Below are 9,318 nucleotides of genomic sequence, written 5' to 3'. Positions count from 1 at the left end.
AGTAGAGCAGCCAGACAAAAAAAGAAATAAAAGTCATCCATATTGGAAAGGAAGAAGTAAAACTTGTGCTATTTGCAGATGATTTGATCATGTACCTAGAAAATCTCAAAAAAATCTACAACAAAGTTACTAGAGCTAATAAACTATTTCAGCAGAGTGGCAGGATACAAGATTAAGTATGTAAAAATCAGTAATGCACACTAGTAATACACAATTTGAGAAATAAGTCAGGAAGAAAATTCCATTTACGATAGTGACTAAAATAATAAATATTTAGGAATAAATTTAACCAAGGACATAAAGCACTTGTATTCAGAAAATTACAATGAATTCTAAAAGAAATAAAAAATGACCTAAAGATATTAAAGAACATTCTGTGATCATGGATTGGATGACTAAATATCATTAAGATTTTAATTCTTCCCAAATTGATATATAGGTTCAATGCAATCCCAACAAAAATTGTCCCAGATTTTTTTTTAATGGAAAACTCAAGTATCAAATTTATTTGGAAGGGTAAGGGGCCCTGAATAGCCAGAAACATCCTTAAAAGGAAGAGCAAAGTTGAAGGATTCTCATTTCCTGAGTTTAACTCATATTACCTAGCTACAGTGGTAAAAACAGCATGTACTGGCAAAAGATAGACACAAAGATCAATGGAACCGAATTGATGGTTCAGAAACAGACCTTCACATCTATGGTCAAATGATTTTTTCCTTTCTTTTTTTTTTTTCTTCTATTTTCTTTTTAATAAGGCAGAGTGCGAATGCAGTCCCCCACTACCACAAATTATGCAGTCAAATTTCCCACATTTGGGAACATCACAGCAGTCAGCACATACAGAGTGCAGTGGATAAGCCTGGCCCCGGGACAACCACCTTTGTGATGATGGTATTTCCCCTGCCAGGTAAGTATGGTCAAGTGATTTTTGACTAGGCTGTCAAACACACTCAACTGGGACAGAACAGTCTATTCAATAAATGGTGCTGGGAGAAATGATATCCATATCCAGAAGAAAGAAAGAAGACTCCTATCTCACACCTTATACAAAAATTAACTAAAAATGGATCAAAGAATTAAATATGAAAGCTAGAACCATAAAAGTCCTAGAAGAAAATGAAGTGAAACATCTTCAAGAGCTCGTGGTAGGTGGTGGATTCTTAAACCTTATACCAAAAGCACGAATGAATAAAGAAAGCATAGATAAATGGGACCTCTTCAAACTCAAACATTTGTGATTCAAAGGACTTCATCAAGAAGGTAAAAAGGCAGCCCACTCAATGTAAGAAAGTATTTGGAAACCACATATCTGATAAGGGTTTGATGTCCATTCTATGTAAAGAGATCATACAACTCAACAATAAAAGAGCAAGGAATTCAATTAATAATGGGTTAAAGACTTAAATAGACATTTCTCCAAAAAGGAAATACAAATGGCCAAAATGCATATGAAATAAATGTTCAATATCCCTAGCTATTAAGAAAATGCAGCATTATTCACAACTGCCAAAAGATGGAAACAACCCACGTGTCCATCAACTGATAAATGGATAAATAGAATATGGTATATGCATACAATGGAATACTATGCTCTTATAAGAAGAAATGCAATTGAGACACATACGATAACATAGATGAATCTTGACAACATTATGATAAGTGAAGTAAGCTAGCACAAAAGAATAAATATTGCATGGTCTCACTAATATGAACTAAATGTGAAGAATAAGTGCATGGAGTTAAAACCTGGAATATAGGGTATTAGAAGATAAGAGGAGGACTGAGAAGGTGTAGTGATGTATACTACATAGAGAAGTTTTTATTGGCTTGACTGTAAAAGTGTGAAAATGGAGAGTTGATGGTAGCACATTATAGTGAGTAAAACTAATGCAGCAGTTTTGCAGGTAGGCTTATGGCTGAAAAGGGTAGTCTAATGATGTAAATATCAGTTGAAAGAAAGCTAGAGAATAATCTAGGGATTGAATAACATAGTGAACCAGAGGTAGATAAGAATTGTGGTTAACAGTACAAATATGAGAATGTCATTCACAAACTAGAACAAATGTTTGTCACTATTTCAAGGTGGTAAGAATATAGAGATTCATGGGAAAAATACTATTAATGTAACCTATAGACTATATAGTTGGCATCAATACTGTAATAGTCTTGCATCAATACCAAAGATGTAGTGTGTTAATAATATGGGGGTATGGAAAAAATATAGATCATAGTTAGTGGTAATAGTCTGATGATATTATCTCATAATCTATAGCAAATGTTCCAAAACAATGTACTGTGTTGGTGGAGGGGTGTCGTATGGAAATTTCTCACATGTTCATGATTGCTTTGTAAGTTCACAACTTCTCTAATAAAAATATACTAAGATAGGAAAAAAAAACAAAACAGAGACCCTGGAATCAAACTACGTGAATTCAATTCCGAGCACCTCTATTTAAGAGATTTGAAACTATTGATGCCTTACTTAAATGCTCTGTGACTCAGTGTCTTTATTTGTATTTTGGAATAATAATCCTACCTCATAGATCTATTATTTAGATAAACAGTACTTTGAATAGTGTCTAGTACATAAGCACAAAATAAACATTAGCCATTAATTTTATGCTAAAGTTAATGTGTTACTCTGAGTAATTTTATGCAAAGATTCTGGTAGCTTTATAGTGGCTAGATTCAATGGAGACAGATGCTGAAAGCAAGAAGTTAGGAGACAATTAAATGTATGCCAGTATATGCAGTTGAATGTGGGGTAATAGAGCATGGCTGGATTTTAGAAATATTTTAGAGTAAAAGTTACAAAACTTGGGATTGATTGGCTATTGCAGGTGTGAGAGAGGGAATAGAGTGCTCCCATTTTTCTGACTTAGGTGAGCAGGTTCCATGAGTGAATGCTGTCCTCTGGATGTCTGACTTGTTTGGTTGTGATAGCAGAGGCTGATTGCTTTTCCCCCTTATTAGCTGACTGTCTAAGGGGGATGGTGATTTCCTCTATACTGAAAGCAATTTCACTCCTTCATCTGCTCGTGGGACACTAATATAGCCAATTTCAGTTTTTTTCCTAGCTGACTCAGCCTTGCTTGTGGCTATATCTTGATTTATATCAACACACTTAAAGCCTTGTTAATGTCACCAGGGGTAGATTGTCACCTGCAATAAGACTTCTAGCAAATTCGTTTCCACCTCCTCTCACTTTCAGGTTCAGCAAACAATGCATACGTTTCTGTCATTGCTAAATTACCGGTGTGCACCACTGAAAGTACTTTCCCATTAATTACAGCGCTATATCAGAAACACCTTGACACTGTAGTTGGTGAAAGTACCCATTATGAATGCACCAATGCTATGCCTTGTACATGCCGCCAAAGCCCAGCTACAAAATGCCAAGCATTTGCCATCATGAAGCGAAATCATTAGAGAATGTGAGAATTTTGACCAGTGTCTACATTTGAAGAAATTTTAGTGAATAGTAAATTGCAGCAGCATTATTTAGAGAGAGGGTGAACCTTACAAATAAATATCTATTTGTAATATATACCGATAAGTAAATCCAAGTACCTGGCTCTAAGTAGGCTCTAGCCCTCAATTCATAATAACCTTCTTAGCAATATCTTGCTATTTGCCTCAAAGAAACAGAGCCAACTGGCTGCAGATCATATATAAACATGAGGAATATCAGTGGGGCAGAAAGTCAACAATATATGAAGCAAACTGTTTCAGAAAAATAATTCGTGGTAAGATAAAGGAAAGATTTGAGGAATAAAAATTGGAGACACAGTGATAAGTTGGGAGCTTACTGCCATACTTCAGGGAAAAAAAGGATGAGGAACATTCATGGTGGAGATCAGTTTAGATCTCAAAAAAGGTAATGTAAACCTAGTTATTTCTTTACCAGAATTTTCAGGTATCATTCTAGAGCTTAAAATCTTAAACAGTTTCCCCTTCTAAAGAATAAAATTTAAACTTATTGGTGTCACAGCTTTATCTTTTTGTACAGTAATCCTCCCATTCTCAGATTTATCTCAACCCATTTAATCTAGTTCTTGCCACACAAGACTAAATTTATCATGTTACTGCCTACCAATTCATTAAAAAATTCCATTCAATAAATATTTATTGGACACCTACTATGTGTCAAGCCTATTCCTCCTGTATCTTCTGTTCTAGTGATATCACCATTCAACATGAATTAGAAATCTGGAAATCACTTAGTCATTTAATTAATAAAAAGTATTAGGGTATTAAAGAGAAATACCTACAGGAAAATTAAATTTAGAGTTGTCATTTTTGCCATGCCAAATGTTAGTTACCAGTTGCAGGTGGCTATATAAATTTAAATTAATTTAAAAAAATTTTGTTAGTTATACTAGACACATTTCATATGTTCAAAATAGCTAATGGCAGGTAGCTATTGAATTGGACAATATAGAACATCATCAGAGAAAGTTGTATTGGACAGTACCAGATTGACAGTATTTAAAGACATGAAACTGGATGAACATTTTTATGTGTGTGATGCAAACAGAGAGAGAGAGAGATGTCTTCAAAGACTAAGCCTTGAGTTTAAGTCTAAGAGGTTTCGTAAATGGGGAGGAACCAAAACAGAAATAAAGATTACCTTCACTTCCTTTTTTTCACAAACCCCCATAAAATTGATAGCAAAATTTTTATTTTACTCTTAAAATTTTAGCTAATTAATATCTCGTTCTCCTCTTCTTGCAGTTTGTGTGTTAGGCTTCATTACCTCTTGCTTAGACAACTGCAATGGCCTCCAAACTGGTATTTTAAATTCTGGCCTGTGTCCCTCCTATACATCCTCACACTCCTAAAATAGAGATCTGAACAAATAATACTTCAGTGTAAAAATGTAGCTTTTTTGGTAGGTTGAATTATGTACCCCTTCTCTCACAAAGCATGTTCTTAATCTTAAACCATTTCTGTGGTTATGAACCCATTTTAAATAGGACCTTTTGAAGATGCTAGTTTTAGTTAAGATTTGACCCAACTCAATGAGTATGGGCCTTAACTCTGTCACTGGAGGCTTTATGAAGAGAAAACCACTTAAAGGAGTAAGAAGATGGAAGTCAACAGAATCCAGAGAGAAGGGAGAAGACGGCACCATATGCATTGCCATGTGACCGAAAAGCCAAGCACCAATGATCGTTGGCAACCTGAAAAAAACAAAGGCTAATACAACTCTTAATTTATAAATAATATCCATCATAAACCCAAACCCTTTCTCCTCATAGGAGTCTAATGCTGGGAGAAAGCATTGCTTTGTTAATGCCTCGATATTTACTTCTCCTAGTCTCAAAACTGTGAGCCAAGAAATTCCTGTTGTTAAGCCAACCCACTGTATATTTGTCTTGGCAGTTGGAAAAGTAACACAGCTTCTATTAACTTAATCAGAACCTAGAGGGTAAAGTCCAAACACCATATTAAGGTATATGAAGCATTTTGCATGTGCCCTTTCCCTTACTTCAGCCTCATTTTTCATATTGTCTCCTTTTAACTTTATGATCCAATAATAATGAACTTCTGGAGGTCCTCAACCCTAACCCTGCTCTTTCCCACTTGTTTCTTAGCTTCTTCTGGCTACCTTTTCCTGAGATTTGTCTTCCACCTTTGACAGATATTCCATCTCCATGCTCCTTTGGCACCCTGTCTTCTTTTCTATCACAATATTTAACACCTGTTAAGGAAATCACTGTTTATACATTTCCTCAGTGGACTGTAGCTCTCAGAGGTCAGTGACTAGAATTTCTATATGTTTTCTATCTTCAAAGCTGACTCTACTACCAAATCCATGGAAGGCAAGGAAAGACTGCTCTTTGAAAGTAACAAAACAAGATACCTCTAGTTTCTTGGCAAATACATGAACTGTTCTCAAAGATTTTGCTCATGTTATTTCTTCTTATTCCCTTACTTATCCTACCCATTCTTATCCTTCAAATGTCATTTTTCTCTGCAAAATTTATCTTCCCCTAGGGAAAAAAAATCCCATTATTTCTTCAAATAAAAGCTCTTCACAGTGTAGATTAATAAGCATTTCTCTTTGGTTCTTCTGAGTAAGTTTCACAGGCTAAGACATAATTCATCTATTGTACCTTGTGACTTTTGTAGTATTTGGTACAGAGTAAACAATCAATAACTTCTTCTTGAAAAATCTCTTTAAGAATTATCATATTAGTTTACTAAGTGCTCCCCAATTGGATACCATTACATAAACCTTTTGATTGCAAATAAAAAACTATGATTAGAAGTTATTTAGGGAGTTGATATGGCTCAAGTGGTTGAGTGCCCACCTTCCACATGGGAGGTCCCAGGTTTGGTTCCTGGTGCCTTCTGTAAAACAAACAAACAAACAAACAAAAACAAGCAAAACAAATGAAAAAACCAACTCAGGGAAGCCAGTGTGGTCCGTGGTTGAGCACCAGCTTCTCACATACTAGGTCCTGGGTTTAATCTCCTGCCCTTTGTACCAAAAAAAAAAAAAAAGTTATTTAACATAAATTATTTAAGCAGTTATTGAAGTTTAGCTAATCCATCTCAAAATTTTAAAAATGAAGAAACTAATATGCAGAGAGTCTCCTATTTTGCCCACCATACATCCAGACGTCTTGTGCTTCCCTCAATGCTTCCATGTTTTGCTTCTCATCCCATACTCTAAATAGTGCTGTGCGTTTGTGGATATCTGATGATAGACAAAGAGAAAATATTTATTTTACCAGCTATTTCTTATAGTCACCCTTTGATTTAGAGGTTAAGATTTATGCCTGAATAGAAATAAAGCTAATACTATATTTAATTTTAAAAAAATACACATTGTAAACTCAAACCCTTTCTTCTCATAAGAGTCTAAAACCATCCGGTACTTATTCAGTAGAAATGGAAGGATTAGGCTTCTGGCATTATTTGTCTCAGGATTGAAAATACTATATGCACTTACGCCTTCTGAAAACGTCTTCAAGGATCCTATTTCCAAATAAGATCACATTCACAAAACTGGGGGTAAGGCCTTGAAAATATCTTTTTGGGGGGCACAATTCAATTCATAACAACTAATGAATTAAGTAACAACTTAAACTTAATAGCCAAAAATAATATGGGAGGGTATAGCAGTTTAATATTATTGATGGATTCCAAGAAGAAATATTGGATTATGCTTGTAATCTGATCTGTACCTGGGCATGACTGAGTTATGATTAGTTATGATTGCCATGCCAGATAAAAGGCATGGCAAAGAACAGATTGGAGGGTTTTCTGATGTTGGAGTTTGATGCTGAAGTCTTAAGCTGGAGCCCCGGGAAGTCAGCACGCAGAGGAAAGAAAAGCCAGCAGTGGAAGAAAGGAACCTTGAACCCAGAGAAAAGCAAATCCCAGGAACGTAGGAAACCAGGAAGCCTGAACCCTCACAGATGTTGGCAGCCATTTTGCTCCAAATAGGCTTTTGTGAGGGAAGTAACTTGTGTTTTATAGCTTGGTATCTGTAAGCTCCTACCCCAAATAAATACCCTTTATCAAAACCAACCAATTTCTGGTATTTTGCATCAGCATCCCTTTGGCTGACCAACACAGAGGGTGTAAAGTTCTCCACTGCCTCTTTGTATCACTTTGAGGCATATCCACAAGTTCCAAGCTCTCAGAAAAGTATGTCAAAAAAGTTACGGGTCAGCGGCTCATGGAATGGGGGGGCTCCTTGATTTTTATATTTATAGCCACATCAGCACATAGCATCAACTTATATTCTTCTACTCAGGAAATCACATAACCAAGCCTACTTTCCAAGATCTGGTTCTTGGAATTCTTGCTGTGGCGGCTTAGGGACAATGCCCTTTTCTTTATGTATCTGACCTGCAAATTTCTATACAATTTCTGTAACTTAGTTACAGACAGGAGCTTCCAGGAACATGTCAACCATAGACCATACCACCCAAGGAAGAAATGTGTGGCAATATAGTTTGAAAGTAAATAGGAGCAGCAATATTATCAGTAGTTATAAAACACTTCATTATCCCACAGAGTGAAAACAATGTATGGAAAAGAAAAGGTCTCTGGTTTCTGTCTCTTAAATATGAAACAGAGAAAATAATTTTTGCATGAAATTAATATTCTGTACTAATTGGTTATTTAAGCCAGCCTTTGAGGACAGCCAGATATATATCAATGAGTGCCAAATATTACAGGGTTTTTCTTTTAAAGCAAAAGCTTTTATAAATTAAACAAATGTGTATATTAAGTGCTGCACATAATGCAGTTGAAAATAATACCCAAAGAAAGAGAGCAAGTTAATATTTCTGTCAAGCCATTTTAAAGCCTCCCACCATGATTTTTAAAAAACTTCCAGTAGACTATCATATATTCCCAAAATATATTTTAAATTTAAAAAATTAAACAGTCTTATTCCACATGCCATTTTGTGAACAATACGATCACAGGTCACTTCAACATTTATTTCCCTTGTTAAAAGAAAAGAAAAGAATTATATATCAAATCTCCTTCAAAATCCTTCATCTGGTATAATGATATTCCAAGTATTTAAACACTTAATTTATCAGGAAGAAATATTTTCAATTTCAAAGGCCCAGGTATCTATACCAGAAACTGACAGATTGACCCAGCCATACATCCAAGAATGACAACTCTCCAATGTAACTGGCCTTCCCACTTATAAAGTTCACTTGCCAATGTCCTTGAAACACAGATTGGTTACTTGAACATTACACCTTTTATCTTGCTGATTCATCACTAATATTATTCTCAAGGATATCCCAGAGTTATAAATGTTATAATAGATATGAAAACAGGGTGTAATGGGGAACACATAGGCAATGTTCCCAGTTCAGACTAATGAATGTCTAAGGGATATTGAGAGAAAAAATTTTGGCCAGGGAAATAAGAGCTGATGCACACCACAGCAAGAAGGGGCATTGCATACAACAGGATAAAAAATTGGTACGTTATGGGGGAAGGGATAAAAAAAAGAAGGCTGGGTTTAGGTTTTAGAGGGTCCTGTGTGACATGTTAAGACTGTACTTTACCCAGACATTAGTGTGAGTCAAAGAAAGATGTAACAGAGAAGGAAAGGAGCACATTTGTATCTTAGAATAACTCTGGAAGTAATGTGGAGAATAGATTTAATCAAGCCAAGACTAAAGCTTAGTTTGGAGGCAACTAAAATGCATGTCTCGTCCAGAGAAAAATAATAAGTGGAAATTAAGGCAATGGAAATGAGAAAAGACAGGATTTTTTTTTTTAATTTTTTAATTTTTTATTGACTTTGTAATAATATTACATTAAAAATAT

General features: G+C 35.2%; 1 non-coding gene across 1 annotated transcript; it reads right to left on the bottom strand.

Moving 5' to 3' along the window:
• Positions 1-751: 751 nt before the first annotated feature.
• On the bottom strand, positions 752-915 carry LOC111761332 (U1 spliceosomal RNA). Its single transcript, XR_002794732.1, has one exon. It is a non-coding gene; the product is annotated as a U1 spliceosomal RNA (small nuclear RNA).
• Between the last annotated feature and the right edge of the window lie 8,403 nt (positions 916-9,318).

Source organism: Dasypus novemcinctus, chromosome 9 (genome assembly GCF_030445035.2).
Source record: "Dasypus novemcinctus isolate mDasNov1 chromosome 9, mDasNov1.1.hap2, whole genome shotgun sequence".
Taxonomy (NCBI): Eukaryota; Metazoa; Chordata; class Mammalia; order Cingulata; family Dasypodidae; genus Dasypus; species Dasypus novemcinctus.
This window is presented reverse-complemented; position numbering and strand designations above follow the sequence as displayed.